At 37.5% G+C, this 14,925-nt stretch overlaps 1 protein-coding gene across 45 annotated transcripts in view; it reads left to right on the forward strand.

Moving 5' to 3' along the window:
• The first annotated feature begins 1,601 nt into the window (after nt 1-1,601).
• The window catches only part of PTPRD (protein tyrosine phosphatase receptor type D), a 1,163,353-nt gene continuing 1,150,029 nt past the window's right edge, over nt 1,602-14,925 (forward strand). For 27 of the 45 annotated variants that reach the window (XM_077171996.1, XM_077171995.1, XM_077171993.1 and 24 more), the window contains exons 1-2: nt 1,902-2,024; nt 2,288-2,395. The gene's annotated coding sequence lies outside the window, so the exon portion shown is untranslated. Of the gene's footprint in view, nt 1,723-1,901; nt 2,025-2,287; nt 2,396-14,925 lie in introns of those variants that run through there. The other 18 variants (XM_077172027.1, XM_077172023.1, XM_077172025.1 and 15 more) reach the window with 6 other exon arrangements.

Consider the following 14,925-nt stretch of genomic DNA (forward strand, 5'->3'; position numbering starts at 1 on the left):
ATCTGTGGAGTAGCAGGGGACCAGCGAGATAGAACTGCGCATCTAAGTGCTGGGAAACGCCTATCGCGGAAAGAAATCACCTTGATTCAAAAAACCCCCGGAGGAGGGGGGAAGGGAGGAGGGGGAAAGTGTTTCTTAAACCCCAGAAATCAATAGGAGGTAGCCGGCATACTGAACAAAGTTTAACTTTAATGCAGATGAAGTGAAAATGAAAAAACAACCGACCAACAAAAAACCAACCTAAACCCAAAAGCACTAAAACACCCCCCAATCAAACTCCCTAGTACACAAAGATACCCCAACAACAAAATCCTTTTTAAAATAAAATTTCATATAACGTTTAAGGTCTGTGGCAAACATTTGTACATTGTTGTGGGGAGGCAAATGATTGAAAATATTCCTCTTGGAAAACGGTGTTGACCGGAGTTAGAAATACCTTTGTAAATTAAATCTCGATGGGATCTATTTCTGGAAAAATCTTAATTAAAAATAACGCGAATACAAAACTGTATTCTTAACTAAAACGAAAATCCCCTCCCCCCAGCCCGTCTGTTCTCAGACCGTGTAGTGCTATCAGTGGAACTGGAAACCTTACAGCAATCACCCCAGCATTCTGCTGTGAGGAAGCGGGAACGGGGAGGGGGGCAAGGGGGAGAGGAGGGAGGGGAGGCGGCACCAAGGGGTCTCATTGCTGGGAGATACTTTGAGGGCAAAGCAAAAGTGCCCCCTCGGGAGCAGCGCTCCGCTTCTGTCGCCACCGCCGTCTCAGATGCTACAGTATCAGGCGGAGAAGAAAAGAAAGGAATTTGGAGTTGATGTACACGCCGGAGCAGCAGTAAAAAGATATAAGATATCGACACGCTCAGCTGCATCTTGTTAAAAGCTTCCTGCGGGTTGGCAGAATGAAATCTTTATTTAAAATACACAAACTACCGTCAGGGGAGGAACGGAAGGGAAAACACTAAAAGGGCCAAACGCAGAGTTTAACCCACCGGTATAAGCAAAAAAGGAGAAGAGATGAGATTGGTTTGGGGCGTACGGAAGAGAGGGGGAGGGTGCCCTCCTTGCAGCCCAGCCACAGAAGCCACTTGGGGACTCGGTGTCTCCACTCAGCTTTGGAGACTTTCTCTTTGATGGTGATAATGATAGTTGCTCTGGTACGGGAAAGAGACTTACGAATACCAGAAGCAGAATGTGTGCTCACATTTGGGTGTGAATGATAGGAAAACGTGCCTCGCCACCACATCCACAGCAGCTCTCTCTTAAGTAGTGGTAACATTATTTTATTATCGCCAGCCGGTGGCTTTAAAGGTGCATTATTTTAATGCATTATTAATTGTTTTCTCAGGGCGAGAGGAAGGTAGAGATCTGGCTTATTATTATTAATATCGAGGAGCTCGCTCCTGTCGCACACGCCGGGGAGCGCGGTGGGAGGAGGCAGCGCCGGGGGAGGCGGGTGGCGGAGCGCTCCCGGCGCCGGGCTCCCTGCGCGGCTGCGGCGCCAACACGCGGGGCTCAGCAGCCCCCGCCGCACCCTCACAGTGCCCCAGCCCGGCCCCTCACCCTCCGCCGGGCGCAAAGTTCCGCGGGCAGCGGCCGGCGCGGCACCTGGCGGCCGGCACCTGCCCATCCCCAGTTCCGCGGGGGCGGCGTGGCTCCGCGGCCGCCAAAGTTGCGGCGGGGCCGGGGGGCTGCCGCCGCTGCCGGCCATCAAGTGGCTCGGTAAGGAAATGCAGGGGAGCGGGCTGAGCGGCGGCGGGGGCTGCGCGGGGCCCCGCGGGGAGCGCGGGGAGCTCCGGCCCTCGCAGCCCTGCGGGCCGCTCGCCGCCCGCCTGCAGACGGCAGTGCTCGCACCGAGAGCCGCTCCAGCGCCCCCCGCCCCGCACACACACAGACACACACACGCACACACGCACACCCCCCACCTCTCCTCCCCACCCCTCGCTCGCTCCCTCTCTCCTCCCTCTCGTCGCTCTTTTCCTCCCTCCCTCTCTGTCTGCCGGCCTCATCGGAGAGAGTTGCAGGTACCTTACCTCTCACCTCCCCGCCACCCCCCCACAGACCCCCTCCCCCCGCAAATTTTAAGGGGAAGGAGCCCCGGGAAGCCTTTTTTTTTATTTATTTATTTAGGTATTTAAAATCACTGTAAAAAAAAATCTTTGGAAGAATGACTCTTGTCGGAGTCAGCTCTGAATACAGGGTTACCCCCCAGGAGCTAGCGGCAGCGGAGCTGGATCCCATCAAAACAGTACTGCCTGATGGGGCATGTGCTTCTCTCTCTTTGCAGTTCCTTCTGGGCCTGTGTGGACTAGGGGCACAACGCGGCGCCTGACTGGCAGGAGGGGAAAGCGGAGACTCCTTCAGGTTTCCAAAGAGGTCCGAGTGGACAGCATTAGTAAGTAAATTCTCTGTGCTTGCTTACTGTCCCTATGTCCTCGGGCTTATCCAGACTTTTTCGTAGCATTCACACACATACATATGCACACACATACATATGCTCTCTCTCTCACACACACAGACACACACACATATCTTTATATATGTGTATATACGTGTGTATATATATGTGCATGCATTTCTATTTTCAGGTTACTGTTCTGGTCAGAGAGAAACTTGGCCGTGGTAACTTGGAACTGTTTTTAGTGGGAAGGTGCATTTAGTGGTTTTCTGGTTTTTTATGAGTGAAGAAAATTGAAGGTGAATAGTTGTTTAAAGAAACTGAGTGTGGCAAGTATTGTATAATGTCATACTTCAGTGCAGGTGTAGGTATGTGGTAGAATACAGACAAAATCTAAACAAAGAGATACTCCCTCAGGAGGGGTCTGCAGAATGGTCTGACCTGCAAAGCAATGGCAGGTGACAGGACATTCAGTTTAATATAAAATGTGCCTGAGTTATAGATACTAAGATATATTTGTCTGCATTCAATTGTAAGCATTTTTACTCCATGTCTCTGAAGTTCTTAAATTTTTCATCAAGTTCTATATGTATAAATTGTATGTAAATTTTTTCTTCTGATGAGGATGACAGTTCTAGACAACAGCTTTGCTTTCTAAGGGCTTTTATAGGGCATATTCAAAAGTACTGATGGCACTGTTTTCGATAGGTGAGAAAGATCTAGGGGAAACAAAAAGATAAACTCATTTAAAAGGGTGTCATGAGCAGTGGAACTGAGGTTTGCTGGCTGAGCTGTAGAGTTAACAGAAGGTATGAAGATCATATAAATGTATGTCATGAAGTGTCTGCTGTTAGGTGTTGTTCAGCACTAAATATATCTGCATCTGGGAAAGAGAACTTTTGCAGGCGTTATTTCTCTTGGGACAGTGGACCCGTTATCGACATTTGCTGCTTTTCTGCTAAGGGAGACAGCTAGTATTAGCAGTTGAGGGTTAACTGTTTCCTAGGTAGAGAAAAGAAATAACAATGACAGGTATGGCAATGAAAACGTTTGCTCATGTTTGCTAATATCTAAATAAAACCTCAGTGTTATGTCAGTAGAAATACAGTTGAGTCAGGTGTTTTTGAATGTACTGAAAGGAATCAATAGCATTTCAGCATTTTTTCTCTATTCCGGCCAAATGGACTTGGATTTAAATTCTTCATGTGTTGTATCTGTTGTAGGGACAATGTGGATTTGAATTAGAATAAATTAAAATTGTGTCTTTACAAATTCTTGGCAAATATGGGTTATTTTACTGTACAAATTCAGAATAATGTGGTTACTGTAAATAAACAATACAACTCAAATATCATATATATTATGTCTTTACTGTTCACCTAATCAGAATAAAGTAGTGCTGTTAGAAGCCATTAAACATGAACTTACAAATGCATTTTATTAAACTTCGAAATGTGAATTTCATATTGCACTTTCAGGTGTAATTTAAAATCAGTCACAACTAATGAATGTCACTAGGAGTGAAAGTTTATCAGGGTCAAATCAAATGCATTTCTTCCTAAAGTAAAGAAAGTAGTTTATGTCACAACAGTAAAGAAAACGAGCAAAATTTACTCAGGAAATTGTGACACAAGCAGGAAAGACTAAATCTGCAGTAGCAGATGGATGACATTCAGACTTACTTTCAGGTATTCATAATCTTAGAGCTAGGAAGGAATTACAGAGCATTGGGTGCAAGTTCTTAGACAGTGAATCAGGGCGACTTTCATATTGCATTAAAGTAGTCTTTTGGTAATTGCCATTTATGACAGGAAAAATACCCCATGAACTCATGAACTTTTAATTAAAGGATAACACATTTTCTGACTTAGTAAGGAATCCTACTGATAGTGTTTTAGTACTATGAATTTACCTTTCAGTTAAAAAAAAAGCGCTTTTTACTCACTTTTTTCTAAATGACTTAGTAACATTTGACATGGCTCATTGCTGTGTTGTACTCCCTGTGGACAGCACATTAAAATAATATATCCAGCTAATTTGCATGAACTGTTTTGAGACTGCATGCAGTGAAGTTTATTAGGCTAAGCTTTCAGTTCTGCTAGGTGGCCCTAAACATGCAGCAATGTTGAATGTCTAACAGTGTGTCTATTTGAAAAAAAAAAATAAAAAAAAAAAATTTTACATATGACTAACCAGACAGGAACTATGTTGTCTAGTTTAGCTCAAATGTCTATGTACTCAATGTCTTTATTAGTTGGAGCACAGTCTTCATAATTTGTCTTTGGGATTTTCTTTAATCTAGGATATGTTGTGGCAATACTTTAGAATCTATATGAAAAAGTACTCAAAACATACTTCACCTTTGCTGTAATTACTACTGTGGGAAATGACCTGTGCCAAATCCTGGCAATTAAATGTGATACATATTGTACTTGATTATATATTCAGGTACAATTATGAGTTTTTGGCATAGGCAAATGTCAAACTGGGTCAGTCTGATTCAGAAGAAACAAGAGAGGACTTTATGAACACCTATTGCTGTGCAAATACATAACTGATATAACAAAGTTGGATGTGTCAGCAGTAATGTAGTTTATTATGCAATTGTTCTTGTTATTCAGATCAGATAATAGTCTGATGAAATATATAAGCAGTCTACAGGGAATCAACGATTAATTCCTCTGGTATGTGCATATTTAAGATTTCTTACTAGTAAAATCCTAGATACCTGCATTAGTTTTCAGAAGCCAAAGCCAACAAACATTGTCAATATTAATCACTTAATATACTGAACTCTCACCAAACTTTGTGGTGATAAAGTCTGATGAAAAAATAACGCAAATGTTTCCTTCTTTGTTCTTTGCTAAATGTGGCTTTGCTGAAGAAACTGACAGTACACAAACAAACATACTGCTTGATAGCACAAACTATTTTAAAATGGGGAATGTTATAAATATCAAGTAATACGCTGATACTTTAATCTTGGTTTCTCTGTGCTCTTTCAAGAATTTACAAAGCATTGATGACTTTTGTGTGTATAGGGGTAATAATTCTACAGAATTGAAGTACTGTAACTAGTTGGAGAAACAAAGGTATCATTGTTGGCTTAACAGGAAAACAAGTGAGTTCAGCATATAGGAAAAGGTCACTGATACTTTTCATCAGTCCAAAGCTTGTTTAGTACAAAAACAGATTGGTACCTGAATCTCACATAATCAGAATAAGCTCTATTGATTTACTGTCACTTTAAAGACCTCATAACCAGCAAATATAAATTTAACAGTGACATTTATATGGATGTTCTATAATTTAGGGTTTTGGATTTTGATAACTGTACTCAAGGAAAGTAAGTTTTTTCCTTCATTAGTAGCCATAAGGATTGTGTGGAAAATGGCTAAGGAGGAAGAGATGTTCAGGGTGTTCTTTAAAATAGAAAAAAAAGTGAAAAGGCCATAGAAAGAGCTCAGATTCAAATGAGCTGGAGAATGCCTGTATATGTGGCGTTTTATTTTGTTTTGTTTTCCACACATACATTATAAGGTCATTAGTACTTCTTAAAGAGATTTTATGTTACCCCTTTTTCTTGTCGACTTTCCACCTTGAAGTATTGCAGCTATAATCCTAGCAAACTCTGACAAAGTTGGCAAGGGACATTGTGTCATAGTGATAACATAATGATAGAAATGGGGTCGCAAAGTATTGACAAGAAGTGCAGTTAGAGTATAAGGTTTTGGACATATTTGATTGTGATAAAAAATACTTAGTAGCAAACACAAATTCTAGTAGGAAATAGGCAGTAGGCATGAATTAATTCTCAAATGACAAATATATTTGAAAATAATGACTACGAGAAGGAAACAGACACACAGGCAAAAGGAATGCATACTGGGAGATTTTTTAATCATTCTTAATGCTTTTAGATGCTGTTTGATTTTCAGTTTATCCGTTCTGGTAGCTTCTTTTGTAAGATCCAGCACGAAACAATAACAGAAAAGCTAGCAATAAACAGAAAATTGCTGCAAATTTACTACTTTTATGGTCAATATAAAGGCTGAATTACTCATCTATTTTCATTTGTTGTCAATAGTTGCAGAAATGATCCTATTTATCTTACATTTCTATTCTGTTAAATATGCTTTATTAAGTGAAGACTATTGTGTAAGAAATTGTATTCTTTACATTCTATATTTCTTTATTGGCAACTTTGTAGCCACTTCTAAAAAGTGGGTTTTTTCTTGTCAATACATAAAATGAAGATCTAGTTGTATAAAATTTTAACTGATTATCTACTGCAGAATCTGGTTTCTAAAATCAGTTTTATAAAATTTCTGCCAGCAACACTGTGAAATTGATCAAAATACTAGTATGTTTTAAAGTTTTCCTGAATAAAGTCATGCTTCAAATGCCTTTAAAGTTCTTTGAAATACTATTTTACTTTCCAAATTATGTTACTTAGACTATGTTGAAAGTAAAATTAAGATTTTGGAGATGTGTTTGGAAAAGAGAATTCTAGATGTGTATGTTTGCAATATGAAGAAGGCTCTGAATTGTCCGATGATTTCCCTGAGAATGCTGTAGGGGATTTGTTCCAGCTGTAAGCAGCATGAGCTCATATAGTTGCTAATTAACAGATAGATACATATTACAGGCCCAGTACTCTGCTTTGTCTAAATATTTGGTTTAGAAAAATGTTTTTCTACATCAGGCAGTCCCATATTTGTGTTTCATCCCATTGTGAAAAGCTGCTTAAACTGAATTTTTCATATATTTCAGGATGGCATCTCAAAAGGTAAGGTGATGTTTTGGTGCATATGGTGCATTCTGCTTTTCTTTTGAATTTAAAAAATGAGAGCTGTACACAATGGCATTCAGGAAATCACTCTTTATCCAGGATGCTGCTTTTTATTTGGTTTTAGGTTACCTAGTTCATTTGCAAAATGTGTTATACTGCCCAGCACTGAAATGTTAAATGCATATGCTTTTCGTTTGCAGTGAAAAGGTGGGTTGAGGGGGAAGCTGCTTCAGCTGGGGTGATTGTCTGTAAACATAAAGGAGGACTCATGGGCTTAATGGGAAGTGGGATTATTTAGCTCTTCCAATTCTCATGGAAACTGTGAGGGTAAGGTGGGCTCACATTTCCAGAGTGGTCCTCCCAGCTGGTGAGCTTGTCATGGGTGACAGCTCAATTGCTTCACGATGATGATTGATTTAAGGTGACCAGCCTGAATAAAGGTCCTCTGGTGGCAGCAGGTTGGAAGTGTACACCAATCTGTCTTCTGGGAACAGTAATTCTTAAGGGTACTGCAGCAGAAGTAACTGCATAAGAACAATTGCATCTACTGTAGTCTGAAAGTGAAGTGATTTTTAGACTCTTATGCAGCAGTTTAACAGTCAATGTGGGAGTATGTCAGGCAAAGTAAGTTTGCTCTAGCTTTGACGCATTCTTTCTTTGTCTCACCCCTACACACTTAAAATGTACCCTTCATTGTGGTGCAAGGCATAACGTCTCACCAGCCCCTGTACTACATAAACCAGCATTTAAAGTAGTTTGGTGTTCTCCTCACTCTGCTTGTTCTTTTAGTCAAATGCGTTTTTCTTCAGTCTTTAGTTAAAAAAAAAAGTTTTCTGTATTGTAACTAACTGTACTTAGATCTAACATAGAATATTAATTTTTAGTATATGATTTTTTTGTTTTCTAAGCAGGATTTAAATAAGAATACTTATTGTACAAATTTTTAATCTATGTTGAAGGACTTCATTTTAACCTTAAAGCTAGTTCTGTATTCAACGTCTGATGAAGCACAACATACTCTGAATTCTTGTGCATAAGTATAAGGTAGAGCAGTGATGTAAGTCTTACTTAGGTAGCTACAGAATTACTGGCAGTAACAAAAAGATAAACTAAAACTATGTGTGACTTGCCCTTGATTTGGGTAAAATGACATAAGGATATCCATCCCATCCATTTAACAATCAGGAAAAATCTTACAGGGTGGTGCATGATCTTAGTTTGAAAGATTTTCTTTTAAATTAAAAGGACTGTGCTCTGATGCTGTGAGGCAAAGCTCAAAGCATCAGCAGTTCTCAATGGAAAGAATGCATGTGCACTGTCTGTGTCTTAGCATGAGTTGCTTTCCCTTACTTATTGGAACTGAGGCTTGCCAGATGGCTTTCTCAGGCTTCTTCAGAGAGATAGAAAACCATAAAGAGTTTTGTCTTTATCAGAAAACATAATAGTATAAAATTACAGCTGATACTTTTCTCTATCTAGGTTTTCCTGAAGGAAGTGTGTGGTTTTTTGACTTAATTTTTGTGCATTTTCACCGTGATGTTACCATACTGATGCATTAGTAGTACAAACCAACTCCCAAACTGTCATGTAACTAGAATATTAAAGTTTATAACAAAAGAAATCAGACTTGAAATATATTTTGATGAGATCTTGAGACCTGAAAAATTCGTGTGATGGGGAGGAATGTGCTGGGAGAGGTTTGATCAACATTAAATCATTATTACTGACATATCCTACATTTGTTAGCAGAAGTATTTAAGAATATGCCAAAAGTTTCTCCTTGATAGAAAATTCGGCTAACTTTTTTTATATGCTTATAAATTTCTAAAAATTGTAGGTACAGATAAGTCATAAAAGTGAGTTTCAAATAATTCATTGCCTATAACCTTTAGTATAATTTGTGTGCATATCATTCATAGAAATATTCCTAATGAAAAGTCATATTAACCATTGGTATTCCTTCACAAACAGAAATCTGCCCAGCAAAGCTCATTAATTTCAAATTTGACATCAGTAGTTATGGTCTGGCATCATTAGCATACCAAATGGAGTACTTAACAAAAAATAAGGAGAAAAGTAGAACTGTTGCATTAATGTAGTGATAACCTGTGTTCCCCTTTGAATAATTTAGCCATTTGTTCAGTTTTATGCACAAATATTCTGTGAAATTTTCCTTTCTCCCTATGAGTGAAAGATATACTGATGGCTTTTTTACACAATTTGTCCTAATCTTCCTTTTTTTTTGTTTTTCTTTTTTCCTAAGAATACTGGGAAGCTATAGTTGAAAAGCTGCAAAAATTTATTTGCCTGTTTTTTCAGTGTGTAGGCGTTAGAGTGGGTTGATTTGACTTCTCTTCTTCCATGTACATGCAGTGTCCTCTGACAATTCATTGAAGCAACAATCAGTCAGTGAGGTTGGAAATTCTTCTGTCAAATGCATCAGCTGGAAAGTGTACAATGGACAGCAAACTTCAAGAGCTGCCAAAAGATATGAAGGTCACTATACCTGGGTAACCAAATATTCTTAACCATGCTACCCATATCTGTGAAAATCTTCGGCAAAATTAAGTTTGTCAGTGATAATTGGATAAACAGCACACAATAAATGTTACTTGGAGAAAAAGGGAAATAATTCAAAAGGGAAGTATTTCAAATTAATATATTCTGCATTTGTAGAACAAAGTGCAATGGGCTTCCTGTGCCATTTGTTTTCAATTCTTCATTCTAATGGAGAAAAGAGGCAAAGTAGTAAAAAAAAATAATGATATCTGCTGGACGCCATTTGATGGAATAAAATGGTCAGGAAATGTGATTTGAGTTTTTTGATTTTTATTTTAATTATTATTATTTTGTTGTGTTTTTGCTGTTATTCTTTTTTCTGGACAATCTGTACTAAGGAAAAAAAATCTAGAATTAAAAAATTTCCTGAGCAGCTTTCATACAGGTTGTGCTCCCTTGACCTAACCAAAATGCATGATTTGTCCTGTTTTAAAATTTCTTTAATTTGAAAACCCCCAATAGGTTTTTGTTTGTTTCTTTATTTTCTATTCTAGGATTATTAGAGAAAAGTGATCTTTGTATTTGGCTTAACAAAAATAATTGTGCTGCAGCATCTGCTTTTCATCATCAACTTTAGGTTTCCACAGGTCTCTGTATGTGTGGAAATGCAATCCCTGGATATTTTCATTGTCATATTCTACATGAAATGATAAATTGAAAAGTATCCAAATATATTTCTGCTCAGAATCATCTTTTTTCTCTCAGCATGGAAGCAGCCTTTTCCACTCTTCCCCATCTTCCCATTTTTTTCTACTCTTCCTTTGCAGAAGGCTGTAGCACAGCTAGAGTGTCTAATTATTTTTAAAGTAGATCATAATTTAGGTTTCTGCTCTCCCTCACTGATCCTAAGCATAGTGGCCCTTCTGGGGTAAGAATTTGTTTTTAAGAGTGATGTCCTCAACCTACTTTGTGTTTTCCCAAACTGATAAAAATGGGAAAGAAAACACTTCAGCTTATGTAAATATCAGATGCTTCCTCGTGTAGGTGAAGAGATAAAGTAACTGATAGAGTTCTGCTACAGAATCAATAAAATGGAAATTTATGAATTTTGGGGTGAGTTTAGGTGTGTTAGTGTCTTTGAGTAACACTGAAGTGCAGTTATAAGATTACGTCTCTTTTTCCTCCTCCACTGCTCTGACAGGTCTTGGTTGGCTTGAGAACTGGATGGGGAAAGAAGACAGTCCCTGAATATGTGTGTTCTGTTAATTTTATAAATTGTCAATGCTGAAAAAATTAAAAAACACATGAATTGTGACATTTATTTAACCAAACATTTCTTGGTTACTTAAATTAGGCATTGTGAAAAAAAATAATTGCAATTTATGTTTCATTGTATATTAAAAAAAAAAAAGGAATTGTTAAAAGAAGTATGATGAGGAAGGAAAGGAAGTGAGGGTAGAAAATGGATAACATAAATGGAAGAAATCCTCAGCAACAGTCATGTTATTCAGCTCTCTGGTGCAGTGTCAAGTCAGACGACACTGTCTTAACCACTGGGTTCAAGTTTTAGTCGCCTGACCATAGGTGATTTAAGCCTTTTAGATGCCCTCAGGTAGTTGCTCAGTGCTAGGCTAATGTTGGAACAAATGCAGCCAGTCCCATACAAGTATTTCAGAAAGCAAAGAACATATACAATTGCATGTTCATTTGCATTCAGGATTATGAATTGTGCATGTCTATATTCTGATGTTGTATCTAGAACTTTGCCTTCCCTCCTTGCCTTTCCCAAAGGCAAGGATTTTTTCATGTTATGCTAATTATATCTGATGCTAACAGAGCTCCCTTAATCAACACTTGTGCTTAGCTATCAGCATAATTAGATTAATTATATTTTGGAGACATCCTAGAAATCCTATCATGCATGTATGAATCTGCGCATGTTGAAAATGACATTCTTGTCTTCAAATTTGGAAACAAGCTTATATGTTGGGTTTTGTTTGCTTGTTTTGTCATAATTTTTTCCTCTTTTTGTCAATGATGTACAAATTGATGGAGTCCAAAATCTTATGCTGCTAATTATAGTCCATACACAGAATCAACTTTTGTGCTTTCCTGCTCTGACACTATGCTGGTGCCTCTGAGACTAATGTGATGAACTGTGTAGTGTCACACCGCCTTTTTTTATTTGCTACTTTGGTAGGTCACCTTTTCCTGATTTTGGAAAGAAAGATGGACCTAGGGATCAGTGTAATATAATTATACTGAGGTGTATTTTCTGTTTTTGTATTATTGACATTTTGACCATTATGCAACCAGTAAAGATTACTGGCAGTAATATTTTCTTTTGAGGTCAGGATTATTGATTTTGGTGTAGAAGCAGAGTTGATAGGATAAATCTTACAGTGATAATACTATTTGTATCTAACTTTTGATGGCATTTTGTTTGGACAGAAAGTTTGGGATTTACTGAAGTCACTTGGATATTATGCTCATTAAATGATTGTTGAAAAAGAAATATAAGTGTTCAGCTTAATAAAAGAGTATTGCAACTAGCATGCATGAGAGATGACTCTTAGAGATGGAGATCTCCATCTATCAAGGCTTTATAAAGGCAATAGTATAGATCTTGTTTGTGAGCCAGAAACATTTTCCATGATCAGTAGATGAAGAGATTTTCCGAAATTATCCTTATAATCACAAAGAATAGAGAAGCTTCATAAGCAGAAAAAAAGGATCCAAGAAAAACTTTATATTACTTCATCTAATTTCATGAAAATATATATCCCTCATCCTTGTAGTGTGGAATTCCGGTTTATGCAAACTGTAACATCTGTCTATGGTGATTCGCTGCCTGTCTGCTCTTTAGCATCTTAGGGAAAGAAACCAAAAATAAAATATGTCAATTTGAGATTTTCATGACTTAACCTCACTCAATGTTTCCAAAAGTACTATATTATATTTTGTTCTCATTTATGTCTGAATCAAATAAAAGTTGAAAGGCAGCTATAACTTGGGGGGATAATAAGGAAGATGTATAATAATTATGTTTATAATAATAATAATGACTTTACCTTATGGTTGACAGAAAGACCACACTGTTAATTTCAGAGGAAGTAGATTTTATTTTGTTGCTTAATATTCAAGGACAAATATAAAAGCAGAGTAAACAATATAGCACTTTTTTGTTTGCTTTGCTATTAAATTGGGGTTTTAGCAGTGTTAAGAGGGAACTAAGATGTTACTTGTAAAAGATATTAATGTGTGATAGTGAAGAAGAAAAAGATGAGCTACAAGCATAATTTGATTTTTATCCAGTATAGCCCTGTAGGAATGATAACTTGTAAAATCTGAAAACAAGGCATTTAAAAATTTATATAGGTGTCTATTCCTTTTTCCAGGGGGGGAAAATCCAAAACTAAACCCACAGAAACCCAAGTGTGACCGACATGTCCAGGCATTATTGGAACAGTAACTGAAGTTTTAATTGACTTGTATTACCCTGCACATCTGTCTCTATATCCCGATAGCACTTTACTTGCCCATAGAGCTGCTGTGTATTTTGAGCTGTAAATAAGAGAGGAGTTACAGAAAGTACCAGATAGGGCAGTTTTATGAAGAAAAGATAACCAATCATAAGAGTATTGCAGTGCTAGACTTACACTGCTTCTAACAAGAGTTACTTTGTGCCTTCCATCAATAAAGGTCTCAAATGGAAGGCAGTGGACAGGAATCTGGAGGAATGGCACAATTTTTTCCTTCCCTGCTGGGACCAGGAATTAAGTCTTGTTGCATCGCTCCTCAAAGGTAGTTTCAGGAGGCCTTTTTTAGCCCTTAGAAATTTGCAATTCATATTAAACTATAGATTGATTATAAAAACACAAATTAATAAGATTGGTATATCCACATAGCCACAGGCAAATTTTATTCACAAAACTGCAATAAAAAAGGAAATTAGTGTAATGTACACTGTGTGTAAATTCATGGTGAAACAGTTTCCACAAAATATCAAATTGTAATGTTAACTCAACATTATAATAACTCTTGTAAGATGAGATATAATTGTACGTTCTATTTATTTTCACAGTGGTATTTGAAAGCAAACATCTTTAGAGTGTTAGAACTAGTGACAATACAAAAGAAATCTCCATTATTCTAATTATGCATATTTCAAAATGCAGCTATTCAAAATGTAAGCTGTTCCAGTGAGTTGATACTATATTAATTTAAGTACTAGTTTTATTTTTTTAAAATATATTTTCATGCTAGTCAGCAGGGTTTTTCTGTTTGGAGAAGGCTATAGCATGATTTTTATATATGCTTCTGAGGAAAGACTGACACATAGAATGCTCCTCTTCCTCCCTCCACTATGAAATTTTTGGAAAGATTTCAAAAATTGGAAATTAAAGTATGTGTGCACTAGAAAGGCACAGATCACTATTAAATATAGCAGCATGTTACATAAGTCAAATAGTTGCAGTGGAAGCACAGATGATATATAAAATAAGAAGAGCCAGCAATACTTAGGTCCGAAGGTACAGTTTACATGCAAATATGAATGTCACAGAATAATGGCCTCCATGTTAATCAGAGGACAGCTGAGCCCAGCTGGCATAGCTAATAAAGCAAGAGTACCTTTTCATGTGCTTCTTTTATGCAAGTTCATCACTACCTAGAAAATGTAAGTAGTCAGACAAAGTTGACACAATTTGGGTGAGTGGTTTCCTCCTTTTCACAATGCTTTTTGTGTTGTCACGTCTGTAAACAAAAAGAGCAGAATCTACTAGCTACTGAAGAAATAGCCATTCAAAACATTTTTTAAATTAAAGTAGTAATTTTTCTTTTTTACATCTTGAAGATGACAGTATGGTTGTAGTTATATTGTAAATTGCAAATTGTTTTGTTTTCTGGCAGCATCTTGGATTATTCCACACTCTGTTGCCTGACTTGCTAACATAGACTTAGTTATTTGACTACATGTCTCAAGAAGTAACAACTTTTTGTTATTTGGTAAGTTAAGTAAAAGTTTACTGTACATACACACTCTTACAGAAACTTACAATATTGCACTGAGTTCTGTTTTGACCTGAAATACTGTGGGACAGACAGTGCCTTACATCTAGAATCTTTAGGCTAGAGATGACCTGAAAGATCATTAAGCCCAAACATCAGCCGAGTATCACCACCATTAGGCCATGTCCTCAAGGGCCATATCAACATGGATTTTTTTGAATACTTC

Source organism: Agelaius phoeniceus, chromosome Z (genome assembly GCF_051311805.1).
Source record: "Agelaius phoeniceus isolate bAgePho1 chromosome Z, bAgePho1.hap1, whole genome shotgun sequence".
Taxonomy (NCBI): Eukaryota; Metazoa; Chordata; class Aves; order Passeriformes; family Icteridae; genus Agelaius; species Agelaius phoeniceus.